Source organism: Dermochelys coriacea, chromosome 8, assembly GCF_009764565.3.
Source record: "Dermochelys coriacea isolate rDerCor1 chromosome 8, rDerCor1.pri.v4, whole genome shotgun sequence".
In the NCBI taxonomy this organism is placed as follows: Eukaryota; Metazoa; Chordata; order Testudines; family Dermochelyidae; genus Dermochelys; species Dermochelys coriacea.
Genome location: NC_050075.1, coordinates 17,968,567 through 17,989,807, shown reverse-complemented (window position 1 = coordinate 17,989,807; position 21,241 = coordinate 17,968,567). Strand labels below are relative to the sequence as shown.

Below are 21,241 nucleotides of genomic sequence, written 5' to 3'. Positions count from 1 at the left end.
CTAAACAATACTATCAGCTCACTCCACTGACTACCAAACAGCCATCAGTCAGACTTCCAATCACAACCAAACTGGGCTAAAGTCAAATTCATAGATTCATAGATTCTTTATATAGTCAATGGTTCTTTATAAACCATTCATTCTGTTGTGTCAATTTCCCACCTATTAATTAATTAATTAATTAATTAAACAACCTTCCTAAAACAAACACTAGGCAAAGAAATAGGATTGGAAAGATACTTTTAAAAAACTTCATGTCATCTTGACCAGCACACATTATACCTTCATCTTCAAACTCCTTTATTTCTGATATGCTTAAAGCCATAATGAAATATATAATGCACTGAAATTTTTTCCCTCTGTTCTCTCTGTTCCTGTCCCTTGATACAAAACCTATAGGAATTATGAATTGATCCTTTTATCACTTGAATAATGGTGAGCTCATTCCCTAAACCATATGTCAGAACCATCTATCATTAATTTCCTCACATTCAATCCTTATGGAATAAATCTTTTGTATGTGTGTACCAATTAAGTATATACATTGGGATAGGTTTTCTGTCCTGCCTTAACCACCAGGATATGAGCTATGTTTTATAAATGCACTCCTTTTTGTTATTTCAGAATAAATGCTCTTGCACTAAGGTTTTATGGTATTTTTTAGTATATTGAAACACTGATTAATCTTGAACAATGCATTATGGAAGCATCAGGAGAGAAATTCCACATGGAATGTTTTATTTTACATCTTAGCTGCTTTCAGCATGATTGGCATCTCTTTATTTTTGGTTTATGGATTATTGGGGTTTGATATAAAAGTACTTCCATATCTTTTGACTTCAGAAAGCCTAATTGCTTTAATACTTTTATTCCATTGAGTGGTTTTGGTTTATTTTTTTAAATCTCTCTTTACTGTATAATAATTCACAGGCTACAGGCTTCAATACTGTGTTTAGTTTTAGATTTAGATATCGAAGCTGAACCTGTTGCACTCATGAACTTTCAAGATGACTAGGTCAGGATAATATTAAATGGTGCTCTGATAAAGCCTGAATTGTGTGTCAGGTCCCATAGGTGATATGCAATTATGTTGTTTTGAACAGGAAGTGGCCTTTATGGATGCTTTCTTTAACAAGATCTCAAAAGGTCTGCTTTTTAATTGAAGTTGCAAGCTGGATCTTCATATTGATAAGCCTGAGAGACTAAAAAATAGGTGACTTGTAATACTTGTGTCTTCTGGTGGCCATTACACAGTGCTCTTCATTCATCCAGAAGGGAGGTATTTTTTCACCTTTTTGAAGTTGATGCCAAAGATATTCCAAGAGCTATACAGAAATTAAAATAGCAGTAAGATTAAGAATAGTGTGGCATGGAACTTCTTACTTTATTAAGAATCCACACAAATGGCTTCATGTTTACAAGTACAAAATACTCTACTGGTCCCCATTACCTATTTGCTCTATTATTAGAGATGGGTAGCTAATTCATAGCGTGTAACTTATTAGATGAAAGTTGCCACATTTTTGTTATCTGTGAATTGATTACAAATTTTCTCACAAGTATTTGTTTAAAATTATTCACTGAAAATATTTTTCCGATTCTGAGTATAACTACAAATCTGTGGCTCATTGTGAAACAGGGCATTTTAAAAAATTTGAGCTGTTTTAGTTTAACCTGTTGGTCACATGGTATGTTTCCATTCCTGGATTGAATAAATCTCAGAGCTGGATTTTTGGTGTGAATGCTCATGAAATTCACTTTCCATAAGTAATCTGCAGTATATGTTCTTTCTGAAAACATTCCTGCCACTAATTCATTTGCTAGAATATTCTTGGAAAGAAACACAAAAGGATGCACAAACAGAATAGAAACAAGTTGAATTAAAATTTGAAAAAAATATTTGCAGAAACTTTGTTGTATTTTACATTGTAGACAGGATTAGGCTTTCAAAATTCTAATTGCTACATGAGAGGTTTAACACTTACCTTCATTTCTCTGCCCTCCTATTTTCTCAGAGACCACATAAAGCCATCTCCTTGATGCACTTGATCTCCACTGGTCCTGAAGGTAGGTGACTCTTCAAACTCTTCAATTTTCTGCCACAACACATAAATCTCAGTTCATTTATTGCCGATCTCAACTAAAATACTCGTACAAAGAATCACTGGATAGGTCAGAGCATGTCATTTAACGGTGATGAAATGGATATCAACATTTCCATACTGATGTCAGGCCTAGTAGAGACAATGCATGCATCACATAGGTTGCCAGCATGGATGCATCTTAGCATGTTGTGCAGGGCCCATGAAATTGTCAGCTGTCCTGTCATATACAAATCAGAGAAAATCAAACCCTTGATTTTCGAATCTTTGTCAGCAGCATTTTTAGTCCAGGTTCACTCTTCCTCATTTAAAATGGATAAGGCTTATCTGCATTCATTTCTTAGATCATTGCTTTAGCATTTCCAAGATTTTATCCAAGCATGATTTTTATAACCTTGTCAAAATGGCAGTGATAAAGGATGCATCAGCAGTTTTCAATCCTATTTCTTTTTTCAGATCTGCTCATCATCTTTCTTTAACAGAGTAATGGATAGGTTCACAGATCTTTTATTATTGTCTTTCATTTGTAAGGAGCTTTATTTTGGTCAATGAGACATCCAGTATAGAAACATGGTGAGCATGAAGTTCACATTGTCTCTGTACATCTAGGTGAATCTGATCAAACGTTAAAATCATGCAGTTAGTTCTACAATATTTACCACAAAAAAGTAGCTTTCTGGGAAGTGGTTGTTATGGAAACAGTAGCCCTGAGTCCTTCCAAATGGAAAAGATTTATTTGAAGGTAACTAAAACTATTAAATATTCAATAAGGATAAAGAGGTGAGCACCACAATATTCATCGTAGCTGGCCCTACATAATGCTTCAAAAATGAAGATAAAAACATGGACGTGGTACAGTGGAGCAAGTATAGATGCTTTACATAGTTAATTTGTAATGTTACTGAAAACTGTGGGGTTCCTAGATTAAGGAAGCAGGAAATTCATAAACCCAAAAGAAAAGATCACTCAAATAGAGAAAAAAGAATAAACAAGCCCCGTCTTTAGAAGACTAAACCCCCGAAACAGAATTCAGCTAACATGTGGGCATACGCAGCAGCTTGATGAAGCTCATCCCACTATAAGGAGCTTGCAAAATGTACCTTACAAGCTCATGTGAAGAATTTACATGTGGGCTGAACACCTTTCATGGGCTTTCTACATTTGGGTGAATTTCATTTATAACAGTTATATGCACTTGTATGGTCCATAGATTACATGTATATATGGTGTCCTGAGGTCTCTTTATCTAAGATATAGGGTATCTCAAGAACACTCTGTGGTATATGACTGTGAAAAGTTGCTAAGACACAGTGCAGTTGAAAACAGATGCACCTTCAAATGGCAACTTAAAATACTGTAATTTGTTGAACGGTATAACAGAAAAAAAATCCCCCAAAACAAATTAAATAATTAAAGCTAAAGGGGTAGTAGAGAAACATCATTTCTCCAAAATTTATTCAAATGCAAAAAATCAAACTTCAGTTTGATTATATTTCTGTCCCTTTTGTGCTTGCTTTCTGTGAGCATTTAGAACACGAGTTTTTACTAGCTCAAATGCTAGTGAAAATGAAATTTAAGCTTGGCTATTCACTGGAGATAAATTTCAAATTCTGTAAAACTCAAATTCATACTGTGCTGGTTAGTTACATAACTCACACAGTTACATGTTTTATTTCTGATTTGTTATATTATTCATTTATAATTTAACAGAAAAAAATACTATGTAGCTTATGTAATAAACTAACATAGTATGAATTTGAGTATTAAAACTGAATACACTGAGGACAGAACAACTAACATAGCAGGAACTACAAATACCTGTGGATGATTCATAAATTGTGGACCCAGAATTATTTCCTGGAAAAATATGAGAACAACCTTAAATAATGAATAATTTCAGTATTAGTAACAGAAAACAGGCAAAATTCAAATGCTGTTCACCACAAATGACTTCCGTAGCTCTAAATGTGACAACATTTATTTTATTAAAATTAAGATTGCTTTGTCCCTTTTAGCATATCCTGAACTTGGAACAGTCCTATAGCTATTGTGGAACAAACTAGTTGCAGTTAATTACACAGCATGGGATATCTGCTAGCTATGTGCAAAATTATGGTAAGGCATTTTCAGCCTCTTTAGCAATCTGGGTGGCTGCCTATCCTATAGTGCGTTAGAAATTACCTTTCTCTGCGATTTCAAGGGAGGAGGATGCTGTTGAGAGTTAGTTACGTTGAGAGGAGTGAAGATGATGTATATAGTCTTTTTCACTCTGTATCTTAGTCCTTTGATAAGAAAGACAAAGAGAATAAAGCAGACAGAGGGAGGAAAAAAGGCCTCAGAGACAGGCACTTGAAATGAAGGATATGAGACTTATGGTTGTTAGCAATCAGTGAACACTCTGCCCCCCCCCCAATATATTACTATTATTATTGGAATGATGATTACCTGACTTTGAAAGGCAAGGTAAGAAACTTGAGGCCTTCAAATGAAAGGTGATGTGTAAGTATATAGTACTAGTAATACTGGGCCTGCAGAGGGAACATAAAGCAAAAGAGTAAAGTAAAACAAAAAGCAAAGTTTCCCCAGGGGTAAAGAGTTCCTTCCCCCTTTTGGACTCCATGTAACAATAGCACTCCCACCTCACTGGAGAAAAAAGCTGGAGTCATAAGCATGTTGACAAACATAATCAAAATAGCCTATTCCCAGTACCACGGAATCTTAATTAACATTGCAATTATATGCTGACTCTCCTTTTTTTCTGTGTAAGCATTTTGATTGTAATTAAGTAAGACGCTGCTTACAATATCACATCTGAATCTAACTCACAGTATTTCATTTTATACTAAAATAATTTATGCTTTCAAGTCAAATGGAAACTAACACTGGGAGTGGAAACTTGAGCACAGCTCTAATTAATCTTTCAGAGGGTACTGGTGTGCTTTTTCTGATGTGCTTTTGGATAGGAGAAAAACATCAAACCTTTTGATAGAAGTCCCAAATTGCAGGTGTGCACTGGAAGACAACCCACAGGATTCCCATAACCATTCTGGCAACACTTTCTGTGAAAAACATTTGTTCCCTTCAAAACTAAAACAACCGGGGCTTACATTAACAGCTGATCAAAAATGCATGCCATATAATGATATGGGAAAAATGAAATTTAGTTCACTATTTCCTCTGTATGTGTGAAATTCACCGCTGGGTAGAGCACCAGCATAAAACCGAAACACCAACCACTAACTTCCACTTAACCTCTATTTCGCTGGCCTTATTCATAGGGATAAATTTCACTGTCTGTGAATAAACTTCTCAAGTATATAGGGTGAAGTGAGTTTCAATTCTATATAGCTCTTATCTTGCGATAATTTTGTTTTAGAAGGTCACTGCTTTATGATAATTCCAGCAAATAATCTCATAAATTTATGCCATTTTAGAGGTTACCATGGTGGATGGTGGCATTTCAGAATCCTTTTGTATGGTGTTTTTTTTTCTTGTCACATGCTTCAATACCTATCCATTAGATCAAGGTTTTTGCATGAGTCCACAAAAGTCATGCAAGAAGCTTGTATTATATTGGCTGTCTTCTCTGGAATCTGGTTTGATGTCCCTTAGTGATCCATATCTGGGGACTACAGTTAGTGTAATTAGTTCATCAGGGCCGGCCCACAACATTTTGGCACCTGAGGCGGAGAGCTCAAATGATGTCCCCATGCTCCCTTGCTTGGGCCAAAATTTTGAAAGGTCTCAATTCTGCCTTCTTCCTGTTCTACTCCTCTCATGGTACTGCTCTGCTACCTACCCCAAAAAGGAGAACTAACAATTTAAAATGCCTTGTTTAAAAATTTTAAGTAACACTTAACTTTCAGGTTTCAGAGTAGCAGCCGTGTTAGTCTGTATTCGCAAAAAGAAAAGGAGTACTTGTGGCACCTTAGAGACTAACAACTTTATTTGAGCCTAAGCTTTCGTAATCTACAGCTCACTTCATTGCTCACTTCATCGGATGCATCCAATAAAGTGAGCTGTAGCTCACAAAAGCTTATGCTCAAATAAATTTGTTAGTCTCTAAGGTGCCACAAGTACTCCTTTTCTTTTTACTTAACTTTCAAATGCCTAAACGGCAAATGTAAATTTTCTTGTCTGCATAGTAAACACTGGCATTTTTATGTGTTTGAATAATCAAAGTGGTGCTTTCCGTGCCTTCTTGGTTGCAAAGATTTGAACTGCTTCCTGAAGGTGCACAGTCTGGGCCAGCTCATGCTCTATTGAGATGGTTACAATTGTTGTTTTGGGTCTCTTATGGGATTATCCCGTGCCTCGTAATCAAAATGTCTCCTTTGTTGGTGACTCTTGAATGGGTGGGAAAATAGCTTCAGTGTGAAGTTCCTCTGCCAACTTCTGTGCACTCTTCACAATGTTTTGAAATCCCTCATCTGACCAGTAAGACTATAGGTATGATTTTGCTTTGTCCAGTTGTTCCATTGCTCCAGATATATCAAGGTCAACACCTTGGAGTCTCTTGCTTACAATGTTTATTTCAAACAGTATGTCATGCCACAGCACTAAGCCACACAGAAATTTGAAGTTATGTATGTTTCTGGAGATTCCATTTCCCTCTGCCACTGTTCTCCCATGAACAGTTCCTGTCATAGCATTATCCTCCATACTAGCAACTATGGCACCATCTATCTTCCCAATTTGGTGTCTGATAGGCTTTATCGCCTCCACTTGACTTTCCCATCATGCGGCACTCAGTGGTTTCAGTGTCAGAGAAGATGTTCCCAGATGTTGCTTCAAAATTTGCCATTGATGAGTTGATGCAAAGAAAAATACATAGATGCTTTGAATTACATTAAAAAATTCAGCAGCCTCACGAGAAACTGATGCTGCATCACTGATCACCAAGTTCAGTGAATGAGAACTGCATGGGATAAAAAAAGCTCAGATCCATGTCTTCACTCCTTTGTTCTTTCTCTCACGTTGGCACCATTATCGTAGCCCTGACCTCTCATGTCAGTTATTGCAATTCCCATATCTTCCAGCTGTTTAAGAAGCACATCTGTCATACCAGCTCCTGTAGTATCATCAACGTCAATAAATTCTAGAAAATGCTCTCTGACAGTCACCATTGCAGGGACCTTTTCACTTGGTTCTGTTGTTCTTACAAAACCTACCATTAAAGTAATTTGTTCTGTATGGCTGATGTCAGGTATGCAGTACAGAATAACAGAGTAATATCTTGCTGACTTCAGATTTGCCACAATCTTCTGTTTGATTTTTGTTGCCAGTAACTGTATCATCTCATTTTGAATTATTTTTCCAAGGTAGTGGTGTGTGTACATTTCTTGGGTGGTGACTCTTCTTAGATGCTCCTGGAGTACAGCATCAAACTCAGCCATCAGCGCCACAATTTTAAGGAAGTTTCCATTGTTTGGCACATACAGCTGATCTGAAGTGCCACGCAGTGCTAGGTTTTGGATAGCAAGCATTCTCACAATGGCAATGAGCCTTTTCAGAACATTTTGCCAGCAAAGAGACTCTGATGCAATCTTCTGTTGATGCTGATCATCTATGGTGGCCTTTAACCTTAGTCTCATCTCAAGCTCTTTCCACCTATGAAATGCTCTCTGGTGATTTGCTGCCTTCTCATGGCATGCCAGATTTTTCCAGTCCTTTGTTCCTGTAGAACCCAATGTGGCTGGAACATTAGACTGGAAGAGTTTGCAAGAAAAACAGTATGCAGCATTCTGGGTTTTTGAGTCCATAAGCCATGGCCTCTCCACTTTGTCACCATTGGGGATTTCACGCCAGTAATATGTTGAATGGAAACTTCTATTTTCATTGTCTTTGGGGAACATGAAGTTTTTCACTTGCTGTGGCCCATGCAGTACAAGGAAATCCCTCAGGCTACTGCTCAAGTGGGTCCAAAGTCCTGGATCATCTAGACTAACGGAACTAAACTCAGCAGCAGCTGTTTATTGTGCCTCCACCACACTCTTCTTTGATGTACACTTTTCTTCAGGAATATGCATGGTTACATACATTTGAGATGGAGATATGGATGCTCAAGTAGCTGCCAGGTCACCTGTACTCTGACTAACTGGAAGATCAGGTCTCCTCACCACTCACACCCTCACTGGGGTTGGAAGGCTCACTGTGAACATTTGTGTCTATGTATCTCAGGAGAGCTCCTTCCAGCTTAGATAGAAAAGCTTCCTTTGCTTTCTTCCTTTTTCTGAATGCTGCCCCAGAGGGGCATTTTCTTCTTTCACTCATGACTGCTGTTCTGTGCCAGCTATAGTGGTTCTCAACACTCAATTGAAGGGGACAAATAAATAGCCTGGTAGCAGGGCCTGAGTGAGGGAAGGTATCAGTTGTCTTAAGGGCCTAACTGGCTCCTACTACTTCAGTTGACTGCCTGTTCTCCTCAAGTGGGTTCAGGGAAGCAGCAGGAAACAGGACGCTCCCTGAGAAGCTGGTGTTAATCAATCCAGGCTCCTGGGGGTGCTAGAGAGGTACATAAGAGGCTCCTCCTCCTCTTGCTCCTGCTGTTTTCTTTTATTCCTTCTCACCTTTTCTCCTGCCTGCCTGTTATGTCTCTTGTGCCCTCCTTCCTCCTGCACAACACTCCACCATCTCTGTGCATCTAGAGCAGAGAGAATACATATGCACCAGCAGCAGACACAATTTTGTACACTCCTAGTGGCGCCCCCCCCCCCACAGGCTGGTACCTGAGGTGGCCGCCTCAGTTCGCCTCCTGGTAAGGCCAGCCCTGTAGTTCATCATTACTTTCTTTGGAAGCTTTTGTATAACCCCAGTAAAAGGTTGACAACATCAATGAATACCATGTGTGGATTGAAGGCAATATTTTCCCCTAAGCAAAGAATTTGCATGCTGTTATATTTACCCTCAATGCATTTTATAAATATAGTCTATCTCATCCTGAAGCTTTCATGCTCTTGTCACTTCAGGAGGCTTTACAATGTTGAACTGTCTTCAATCTGGTTGGGTTAGAATAAAGCTCTTCTTAAAACTTTTATCTCTGCTAATTATCTGTGTCCTATCAGAGCCTCTGTATGGTTTATAGCTGTTAAATATATGTAAACACATTGCCCTGCACTTTTTCAAACTGTATAGTTTGACATTCTAAGATATTGGAAGTAACTAATAATATATGACCTTTATGTACTAGCTACTTTCATAATTATGATCATGTATAGTGTACATAACTTTCGGGTGACATCCTTCCTTAAGTCAGATGTTAATGGGTAAAGACAGAGCACTTCTAGAATTTTTCTATGTGTGTTTCACCTTGATTAAATTTCATGTGCTACAGATTTGTGACCTGGGTTAGAGCTGTCCAAAACAAAGAATATACAATTACTTCAATTACAATATACGTTACTATACAATAACGTAAGTTAATATTTCTTGTGCAATCAGGAAGAAATGCCCTCCTCTTCCCCACAATATAACAATGGCTCCATTTTCAATTTACATATATTCTTTTTGTCTTTTTAGTGTTTGTGAGAAAAATACCATCCATGGCTGTCATTAAGGTAGATAGTCAAGTATCTAATTTTATACCTCTCCATATGGTTTGTGTCAGCTTGGATATAACATCCTGAATAGAAGGGATCAGTGTTATTTCTTTTGTCAAAAAAGTTCAGGCAGGTCAAAGAGAAAAAAATCCACCAGTATATTATACAAAGAGAGGATATCACATCTCATTATCTCTGCTACAATTTAATCTGAACATTCCAGAGTGACTTCTGTTATTTGTCTGCCACAAAATAAACCTACTGGAGCCAGGTGGACAAAATAAGGACTGAACATTTTAAAGATAGTGGGCCAGATCTTTCACTGGCGTAAATCAGTGTAACTCCATTGACTTCATCTGAGGATCTGGCTCAGTGTTAGTAACTTCCAGTCACTGGGGATAGGATGAAGGGTAAGTTCCCTACTTAGCACCATGGCTGCATAGGCGGGACATCTGAAATGGGGCTCAGCCATCTGACTGACTTGGGGACTTAGTTGGGAGCCATACCTGTCACCTCAATGTTAAGATGCACAGGTCAAGGTACTATAAATGCTGTAATAGGGGCTGTGAAATGGCCATGGTGAGATTCTGGGGAGTGGAATTGTGTTATCTGTTTCTCATAAAAAGAAAAATATTTTTTTAAGATGATGTCCTGGTGGATTTCCATGAAAGCTGCAAAAGACACAAGTCAAGGCATGTATTGATATTAACATTCATTTTAGGCATGAGTTCTTAGAAGGAGCATGTTTGCTTTTAGTTTATCCATTTAATGTATTCTTCCTTATTGTATCACAATAGCTCACTCCTTAAGGGCTGAGGCTGGCTAACCCTGACTCCTAAAGAGGCACACCTGGGGTGGATCAGGGAATTCCTTATAAGGAGCATCAGGAAGCTGCAGGCTGTGGTCTGATAGGAGAAGGAAGTCAGTGCCAGAGTTCCATCCAGAAAGGGCTGGGACTGATGGCATCAGGTGGAGCAGACTGGGACAGAGGAAAGGCTCTATTTGTGGCAGAAGAACCAGAGCTGAGTATGAACTTATGTTTCGGTTGTGGGCTTTATCCTGGGGATTGTCTGAACCATTTTTGTTGTTATTATTAAACCAGCCCTGGGTGGGGATGCTGTTAGCCTCTTCTTGATGGTCCCTTAAGCACTCCTAACAGAGGCGGGTGCCTGCAAAGTGATCCCAGCCCAGGCCATAAGGTGGTGGTCAGTAAATGGCAGCTTTGTTACTTATCCATAATATTCCTCTTCTCTAATTCCCAGATCTTAGACCTTCTCCTCACTCCAACTCTTCTCAGGTTTTCCTTTTAGAGCAGTAGTTCTGAAACTGTGGGTTGGGACCCCAGAGTGGATCATGACCCTGTTTTAATGGGGTCGCCAGGGCTGGCGTTAGACTTGCTGGGCCTTGGGGCTGAAGCCAAAATCCGAGCCGCACCACCCAGGGCTGAAGCCCTCAAGCTTTGCTACCTCCGAAGATGGCAGGGCTTGGACTTTATCCCCCAGCCTAGGGTGGTGGGGCTTGGGCTTCGGTCCCCCATCCCGGAGTCATGTAGTAATTTTTGTTGTCAGAAGTGGGTCATGGTGCAATGAAGTTTGAGAAACTGTTTTAGAGCCATCTCCTCCATTCTTTTTATCTCTCTTTACTTTGCTAGTGGGTGAGAATTTTTAATGTATCAGCAGTAACACTCAAAGGTCAAGTTTTGAACTTTTGCTCCTTACTAGCAGGGAATGCAGATCTATTTTAGAGACCCTATGAGTGAATGACAATAATGTTTATAGATTGATCTCTGAACCCGTCTTCACTCTAACTCATAATCCCAGGGAGTGATCACGTCCTCAATGAGACTTTCTAAAGGGGAGTGATCTTTAACATGCAAATTGACATGTGAGAGCCTTCATGGAAAAGCACTAAGCATGGTATTTGAAAGACACTAGAAGACCTGGCTATTGTTAGATTTTAATGTATTAAACACCTGTTCAAAACTAAGCACTATTGATTGTTTCTAGCTCCTGTATGTGACTCTCAATGTAGTGGATTTATCTTTTATAAACTCCCCGTTTATGACACCCCTGCAGTGACACTCCGTATACTAGGAAAAATCGTGTGGCGCCCCCACTCCTCCAAAAAAGAACTTTAGAATTATAGAAATGTAGGACTGGAAGGGACCAAGACAGTCATCTAGTCCAGTCCTCTGTACTGAGGCAAGACTAAAGCCATGTCTACACTATTACTTCTGTTAGCAAAATTTATGTCTCTCAGGGGTGTGAAAAAACATGCCCCGAGTTATGTACGTTTTGCCAGCATAAGTGGTAGTGTGCACAGGGCTATGTCAGCGGGAGAGCTTCTCCCACCAACATGGCTACCGCTGCTCATTGGGGGTGCTTTAATGATGTTGATGGGAGAGCTCTCTCCCATCAGCATAGAGCGGCTACATGAGAGATCTTACATGGCGCAGCTGCATTGGTACAGCTGTGCGGCTGTAAACTCTCTAGTGTTGACATGGCCTTAGTATTATCTTGACTATCCCTGAAATGTGTTTTGTCTAACCTGTTTTTAAAACCCTCCAATGACAGAGATTCCACAACCTCCCTAGGTAATTTGTAACAGTTCTTTATTATCATTAGGAAGTTTTCCCTAATGTCTCCAACCTAAATCTACCTTGCTGCAATTTAAGCCCATTACTTCTTGTCCTGTCCTCAGTGGTTAAGGAGAATTTATCACCCTCTTCTTTATGTAACTTTTCTGCTAGGTGGAGTCGACAGCAACAAGGGCCAGGTTCTATATCTAGGGGTTCCTCTTAACAATACAAAACAGAACCAGCACGAGCCCTTCTCAGTAATCTGGGAAAATTTAACACCACCCCAGGTGTTGAGAGGCAGTACTTCCCCAGTTGCAAGCATAACAGAAGAGAACTTTTATTAGAAGGGAAAAGGAACGAAGCATTAATTTGGGAAAACACCACAACCACATTCTAAAGCATGTGATCATAAGCAAAACTGACCCCACAGTGAATTGTGGGGGTTTCCCACCTTGCAAAAGTCTTAATGAATGAATGTCCCTTTAACTCATTGCATGAATGAATGTCCCTCCCCCATTGCACCCCACTCAGTTGGCTATCCTTGGTTAGTGAAGACCCAGAGTTCAGAGGTGTGTTCAGAGGGGTTCACCTCTCACCCCGAGACTTTGGGGCATGGAACAATGACTCTACTGCTGCCTCTACAACTGGCTCACACCTGCTGCATCTCTTTGCCACTTGTTTCTCTGCCACTGCTGGCCACTCTTTCTGCTGTCGCTGTCTTTTTTCTGCTGCTTCCGCAATATCATGTTCTGACACTTAACCCAACTCTTAACCCTGGTCTACACTAGGCGTTGAGGTCAAATTTAGCAGCGTTAAATTGATTTAACCCTGCACCCGTCCACATGACGAAGCCCTTTTTTTCGACTTAAAGGGCTCTTAAAATTGATTTCCTTACTCCACCCCTGACAAGGGGATTAGTGCTGAAATCGGTTTTGCTGGGTCGAATTTGGGGTACTGTGGACGCAATTAGATGGTATTGGCCTCCAGGAGCTATGCCAGAGTGCTCCATTGGGACTGCTCTGGACAGCACTCTCAACTCAGATGCACTGACCAGGTAGACAGGAAAAGGCCCGCGAACTTTTGAATTTCAATTTCCTGTTTGGCCAGTGTAGCAAGCTGCAGGTGACTATGCAGAGCTCATCAGCAGAGGTGACCATGCAGAGCTCATCAGCAGAGTGACTATGATGGAGTCCCAGAATTGCAAAAGAGTTCCAGCATGGACCAAACGGGAGGTAAGGGATCTGACCGCTATATGGGGAGAGGAATCCGTGCTATCAGAACTACATTCCAGTTTTCGAAATGCCAAAACATTTGTGAAAATCTCCCAGGGCATGAAGGACAGAGGCCATAACAGGGACCTGAAGCAGTGCCGCATGAAACTTAAGGAGCTGAGGCAAGCCTACCAGAGAGGTGAACGGCCGCTCTGGGTCAGAGCCCCAAACATGCTGCTTCTATGATGAGCTGCATGCCATTTTAGGGGGTTCAGTCACCACTACCTCAGCCGTGTTGTTTGATTCCTTCAATGGAGATGGAGGCAACATGGAAGCAGGTTTTGGGGATGAAGAAGACGATGATGATGAGGTTGTAGATAGCTCACAGTAAACAAGCGGAGAAACCGGTTTTCCCAACAGCCAGGAACTGTTTCTCACCCTGGATCTGGAGCCAGTACCCCCGAAACCCACTCAAGGCTGCCTCCCAGACCCGCCAGGTGGAGAAGGGACCTCTGGTGAGTGTACCTTTTAAAATATTATACAAGGTTTAAAAGCCAGCATGTTTAATTATTTGCCCTGGCATTTGTGGCTCTCCTGGATATACTCCCAAAGCCTTTGCAAAAGGTTTTTGGGGAGGGCAGCCTTATTCCATTCACCATGGTAGGATGCTTTACCACTCCAGGCCAGTAGCACATACTCAGGAATCATTGTAGAACAAAGCATTGCAGTGTACGTTTGCTGGCGTTCAAACAACATCCATTCTTTATCTTTCTGTGTTATCCTCAGGAGAGCGATATCATTCATGGTCACCTGGTTGAAATAGGGTGATTTTCTTAAGGGGACATTCAGAGGTGCCCGTTCCTGCTGGGCTGTTTGCCTATGGCTGAACAGAAATGTTCCCCGCTGTTAGCCACGCGGTGGGGGGAGGCAAAATGCGACCTTGTAACGAAAGCACATGTGCTATGTATGTAATATTAACAGCAAGGTTTACCGTGAAAGAGTGTACCCATTGTTCTATAAAATGTGTCTTTTTAAATACCACTGTCCCTTTTTTTTCTCCACCAGCTGCATGTGTTTCAAGGATCATAGGATCTTCTCCTTCCCAGAGGCTAGCGAAAATTAGAAGGCGAAAAAAACGCACTCATGATGAAATGTTCTCTGAGCTCATGCTGTCCTCCCACACTGACAGAGCACAGACGAATGCATGGAGGCAGACAATGTCAGAGTGCAGGAAAGCACAAAATGACCGGGAGGAGAGGTGGCGGGCTGAAGAGAGTAAGTGGTGGGCTGAAGAGAGGGCTGAAGCGGAAAGGTGGCGGCAGCATGATGAGAGGAGGCAGGATTCAATTCTGAGGCTGCTGGAGGATCAAACTAATATGCTCCAGCGTATGGTTGAGCTGCAGGAAAGGCAGCAGGAGCACAGACCGCTGCTACAGCCCCTGTGTAACCAACCGCCCTCCTCCCCAGGTTCCAAAGCCTCCTTACCCAGACGCCCAAGAACGCAGTGGGGGGGCCTCTGGCCACCCCGCCACTCCACCCCAGAGGATTGCCCAAGTAACAGAAGGCTGGCATTCAATAAGTTTTAAAGTTTTAAACTTTTAAAGTTCTGTGTGGCCTTGTCCTTCCCTCCTCCACCATCCCTCCTGGGCTACCTTGGTAATTATCCCCCTATTTGTGTGATGAATTAATAAAGAATGCATGAATGAAGCAACAATGACTTTATTGCCTCTGCAAGTGGTGATCGAAGGGAGGTGGGGAGGGTGGTTAGCTTACAGGGAAGCAGAGTGAACCAAGGGGCGGGGGGTTTCATCAAGGAGAAACAAACAGAACTTTCACACCATAGCCTGGCCAGTCATGAAACTGGTTTTCAAAGCTTCTCTGATGCGCACCGCACCCTCCTGTGCTCTTCTAACCACCCTGGTGTCTGGCTGTGCGTAACCAGCAGCCAGGCGATTTGCCTCAACCTCCCACCCCGCCATAAACGTCTCCCCCTTACTCTCACAGATATTGTGGAGCGCACAGCAAGCAGTAATAACAGTGGGAATATTGGTTTTGCTGAGGTCTAACTGAGTCAGTAAACTGCTCCAGCGCACTTTTAAACGTCCAAATGCACATTCTACCACCATTCTGCACTTGCTCAGCCTGGAGTTGAACAGCTCCTGACTACTCTCCAGGCTGCCTATGTATGGCTTCATGAGCCATGGCATTAAGGGGTAGGCTGGGTCTCCAAGGATAACTATAGGCATTTCAACATCTCCAACGGTTATTTTCTGGTCTGGGAAGAAAGTCCCTTCCTGCAGCTTTTGAAACAGACCAGAGTTCCTGAAGATGCGAGCGTCATGTACCTTTCCCGGCCATCCCATATTAATGTTGGTGAAATGTCCCTTGTGATCCACTTGAAAAGTACCCCTTGCGGTTTATGTACTCGCCGGCTTGGTGCTCCGGTGCCAAGATAGGGATATGGGTTCCGTCTATGGCCCCACGACAGTTAGGGAATCCCATTGCAGCAAAGCCATCCACTATGACCTGCACATTTCCCAGGGTCACTACCCTTGATATCAGCAGATCATTGATTGTGTTGGCTACTTGCATTACAGCAGCCCCCATAGTAGATTTGCCCACTCCAAATTAATTCCCAACTGACCGGTAGCTGTCTGGCGTTGCAAGCTTCCACTGGGCTATTGCCACTCACTTCTCAACTGTGAGGGCTGCTCTCATCTTGGTATTCTTGTGCCTCAGGACAGGGGAAAGCAAGTCACAAAGTTCCATGAAAGTGCTCTTACGCATGCGAAAGTTTCGCAGCCACTGGGAATCGTCCCAGACCTGCAACACTATGCGGACCCACCAGTCTGTGCTTGTTTCCCGGGCCCAGAATTGGTGTTCCACCGCATGAGTCTGCCCCATTAGCACCATTATGCCCACATTACCAGGGCACATGCTTTGAGAGAAGTCTGTGTCCATGTCCTCAACACTCTCGTAACTGCGCTGATGTTGCCTACTCTCCCGGTTTTGCTTTGCCAGGTTCTGGTGCTGCATATACTGCTGGATAATGTGTGGGGTGTTTAATGTGCTCCTAACTGTCAAAGTGATCTGAGCCGGCTCCATGCTTGCCGTGGTATGGCGTCTGCACAGAAAAAAGGAGCGGAACGATTGTCTGCTGTTGCCCTGATGGAGGGAGGGGCAACTGATGACATGGCTTACAGGGTTGGCTTACAGGGAATTAAAATCAACAAAGGGGGTGGCTTTGCAAGTACCTGAATGGCCGCCTCAAGAATAGAACTCAAAACTGGGTTTAGCAGGCCGTTGATTTCACAGAGGGAGGGAGGGAGGGAGGAGAAAATGAATACGAAACAAATCTGGACTATTTCTTGTTTTGAGCCACTTCATCCATCTTTATACATCTTGCTGGCAGCAGACTGTGCAGTACGACCGCTAGCCAGCATCATCTCCTGGGTGCTCGGCAGAAGACGGTGCAGTATGACTGCTGGCCATCATCTTCCGCTGGCTGCAGATTAAAAGACAGTGCACTGCTGGTAGGACTCAATTGCCATGAGACGAAATAAGGGAAATGACTGGCTGAGTCACTCCCATGTTTGCCCAGGCACCCGGTTAAAAGAGCACCCAGGACTACGTCGATGACGGCAACCAGTCATACTGCACTGTCTTCTGCCAAAAGGCAATAAATTGCTGCGGTGTAGCAATGCAGTACCACGTCTGCCATCACCCAGGAGACATACGGTGACGGTTAGCTGAGCGGGCTCCATGCTTGCCGTGGTATGGCATCTGCACAGGTAACTCAAGAAAAAAGGTGCAAAACGATTGTCTACCCTTGCTTTGAGGGAGGGAGGGAATGGGGGCCTGACGATATGTACCCAGAACCACCCGCGACAATGTTTTAGGCCCATCAGGCACTGGGATTTCTACCCAGAATTCAAATGTACGGTGGAGACTGCGGGAACTGTGAAATAGCTACCCACAGTGCACAGCTCTGGAAGTCGACGGTTGCCTCGGTACTGTAAACACACTGTGCCGACTACATGCACTTAGAGCATTTGTGTGGGGACACACATACTCGACTGTATAAAAATGCTTTCTACAAAACCGACTTCTATAAATTTGACATAATTTCGTAGTGTAGACATACCCTTAGGGATTTCAGTGGGTAGCGGGAAACTTCACAACCAGTGCAGTCTCTGCATTGTCTTTCTCTGTCTCCACACAAGGTCTAAGGCTTTTCCCCTAGATCTGCTCAGCAGGGAGGACAACTTTAGGAATCACTAACCAGAAATAAGGACTGAATTGAGTCTAATCAGCTCTGGCATTAAATCTTGGAGAGGAGCAGGTCAAATGGAGTCTAAGACTTTTTAGGCAGAGTCCACACCAACAGGTAGAAACACCTGTCCCCACCCACTCTGAACTTCACTGGGATGTGGCATCCCTACCCCCTGCTTTTCAAGTGAGGTGCTGTTTAAGGTGACCCCTTCAATCAGGGCAGGCTAAGTACAGTTCTGCTGCCCTTTACACGTACAATAAGGATAACATTTCATTACCCTTGCATTCAAATACCAGAGTGATTTGTTAACCCCAAACAAGCCAAAATTGATCATTTTGGCAAAGCAGCTCCATCTGCTGCACACCTAGTCAGAGTATGCCTGTCTACACGACCAAGGTCTGTTCCTGAAGTCTTTTCCCCCAGCTCATCATTGGATGTCAGGGGAGAGCTCATTCAGACTGTGCTTATATTTATAACCACCCTGTATGTTCTTGAAGACTAGGCTCTCCAGACTAAACAAACCCCATTTTTTCAATCTCCTCCCCCCACCTCCTCCCATAGGTCATGTTTTCCTGAGCTTCAGTTGTTTCTGTTGCTCTCCTCTACACTGTGTCCATGTATTTCCTGGCGTGTGCTGGACACAATATTCCTGCTAATATATCCCAGAATGATGATCACCTTTTTTTTGTGTGAACCAGCATTACATTGTGTTGACCCATATTTAGTCTGTTATCCACTACACTCCCCAGATCCTTTTCTGCAGCACTTCTTCCTATGCAGTCATTTCCCATTTTGTATTTGTGCAATTGTGCAACTTTACTCTGATAATAACATGTAGCATTTTACCTTTTCCAAGTATTGTGTTAGCAGTAGGTCTTTTGCAGAAGGAAGCTTTTATTTCAACAAAAAAGTGTTGTTGTTTTTTTTGGTTTTTTTTTAAGTCTTTTTTGCTTATGACACTGGACTCAGGAGAAATGTGCATTTGGTTCCTGGCTCTGTGAGCAGACACCACAGAACATGTAACGGTGCAACATTCACGAATTGTGGAGTTCTTACCCATTTGTTGTTGTTTGTTTGTACTGGGGTAGTGCCCAGCAGGTCTTCTTGTGTAACTGAGTGTGATTGATTGATTTTTTTTTCCTACATAAAATGGGAATAAAAATACCTTCACAGCGGCATTGAGTCTAAACTAATTAATGCTTGTATAGCCTGTTGATAGTCTTAGGTGGAAGGTGCCTTGAAAGGACTAATACTTCAAGTCACCGGTGCTCCAGCAGGATATGTTTTTTGCCTTCCTTGGCCTGGCTTAGCCTTAAGGGAGGCATAATTGAGTTCTGTGGCATGGAAAATGCATTATTAGACTCCAGCAGCCAAAGTACTGAAAGTTAGCCCTGATGAAAGTCTGAGTCCTCATACTAGCAATCTGCACATTCTTCTTCATATCCACATCTAGTTCACTTCTCGTGAACTCTTTTGCTTTATCTGGAACTTCATCAGGATTCTGTTCAGTGTATTTTGAGTCTGAGGGGATTTTGAAAATGGTCTGCAGTTGGAGACATTTGAATGATAGTAAAATTGGGAAATTTCTAACATATAAATAAGTGTATGTTTGAGTGAAATATGAGGGCATATATGTGAAGTATCAGGGGGTAGCCATGTTAGTCTGTATCCACAAAAACAACAAGGAGTCCGGTGGCACCTTGAAGATTAACAGATTTATATGAGCATAAGCTTTTCTTGCATCTGAAGAAGTGGGGTTTTTACCCACGAAAACTTATGCTCATATAAAACTGTTAATCTTCAAGGTGCCACCGGACTCCTTGATGTTTTTATGAGGGCATATGTGCATAATAAAGTTGGTTGAAAAATGGCATTTTCTGGAGGAAACTGAAGGAAAATTTTTCATTTTTTTTCAAAGAAATTTAATGGAAATTTTCTCTTGTGGGGGGGAGTACTTTTCAAAATAAAAAAAAAGATTTAAAAAACCATGCAACTTCAAACAAAATGAAAATTGCCCACAACAATTCATTTAGAAATAAAAGCATTTTTGTCAAAACAACATTCTGAGAATACATTTTTGACCTAGTTCATAGGCAGATAAAAGTATGTGCACATACATCAGTTGGTGAATCTAAACACTTATACAGTTTCAAGATCAGATACCAGGGTGATGGGTGCAATAGAAAACATAGAAAGATGATTTTTATGAAGACTGCAGACTCCCTAGTTGGCAGGAACCATTAATGCTTAACTGCTATTACCCAAGTCCTCTTTCAGAGGTGTTCTGTGTTAAAACTGTAAGGTGCAAGAGGATGATTTAGCCCCTAGTATCCTGGTGACTGATACAATAATTTTATTTTAAATGTTTCCATAGTAATTTTGGTCTATAAGCACGGAAGGTATTCTGGTCCCCTTGTCTTATTATTCTTATATATACATAAATATGAAATGAATCCATCGTGAAATAGTTTAGCACTTCCAATTAATTTTAATGGTCTGCTAGTTTTAACTTCATTGGATCAGAGCCTGGGAATTGAGAAGTAGTTCAGCTTTTTAATAAACTCTTACTAATCTTGTTCTAAGTATTGCTCATGATTTATCATTCATGCTAAAGAAGAACTTACTATATCAATTTACCCTGACAGTATGTGTTTCTGATGTTTAATATAATTAATAAGGAAACATTTGCACAGAGCATGGAGCTGCCAGAATGGTACAGGGCTGCCACCATGGTAGAAAGTTAATAGCCTTGAAAGAAATTATTGCTCCAGGGCAATTGAGGAAAGGTGACATCAGAAGAATGGCTTTTGGATTTTTAGGAACCTCTTTCCACTTAGTTACTTCATACATCTCGCTTGACAGGATTGCCTGTGACATGATCCAACCCTTTATATGAAAATGAGAAGATACAATTGAGTTGCACTAAGTACCTAATAAAATGTATTTGGGGAAAAAAAATCTACCCATATTTTCAAGGTCCATTTTCATTCTCTCTTACTCACACATGCACTAGAAAAATGGTTCCTTTGATTTCACTTGAGCTAACAGCTATTTCCCCCACTACTTTGACTAAAGACTGTATCTTTGTTCCATCCATGGTAAACTTGCTACTCCATACATTAAGTTGTCAGTCTCTTTTTTCCCCCCCAGACTGTCTTTCACGGTTTATTCTGCTCTTTGTTCAAGTCCTCTCCCTCCTTTTCTCATGCCTCTTTTTTTGCTCTGTCTCTCTGCTTTGAATCCTGTGAGTCACAAAGTGGCTGGCTTCTTTAATGGGAAAATGGGGCCTCCACCCGACCTGTGACAAGTTGGGCTCACCTCTGCAGATGGGTAATAATGAATAAGGTAATGTGATTAACTGAGGTCAGGCCTGGGAATATAAAGGAGGACTAAAGTTTGGAGTAGTCCTGGAGAGGGAACTTGAGTGGGAACCTAATGCACCAAATGGGCAGGGCTGAGAATACCTGGCAGGTGGGGCATGTCAGATGGCTAGAGAAAGCAGCTGCAGGGAACAAAGGGACAGTTTGAACTGAACCCAG

General features: G+C 41.7%; 1 long non-coding RNA gene across 1 annotated transcript in view; it reads left to right on the top strand.

Moving 5' to 3' along the window:
• The first annotated feature begins 2,001 nt into the window (after window positions 1-2,001).
• The window catches only part of LOC122455568, a 76,822-nt gene continuing 57,582 nt past the window's right edge, over window positions 2,002-21,241 (top strand). The window contains exon 1 of the long non-coding RNA XR_006273849.1: window positions 2,002-2,067. This is a non-coding gene — a long non-coding RNA (uncharacterized LOC122455568). The remainder of the gene's footprint in view (window positions 2,068-21,241) is intronic.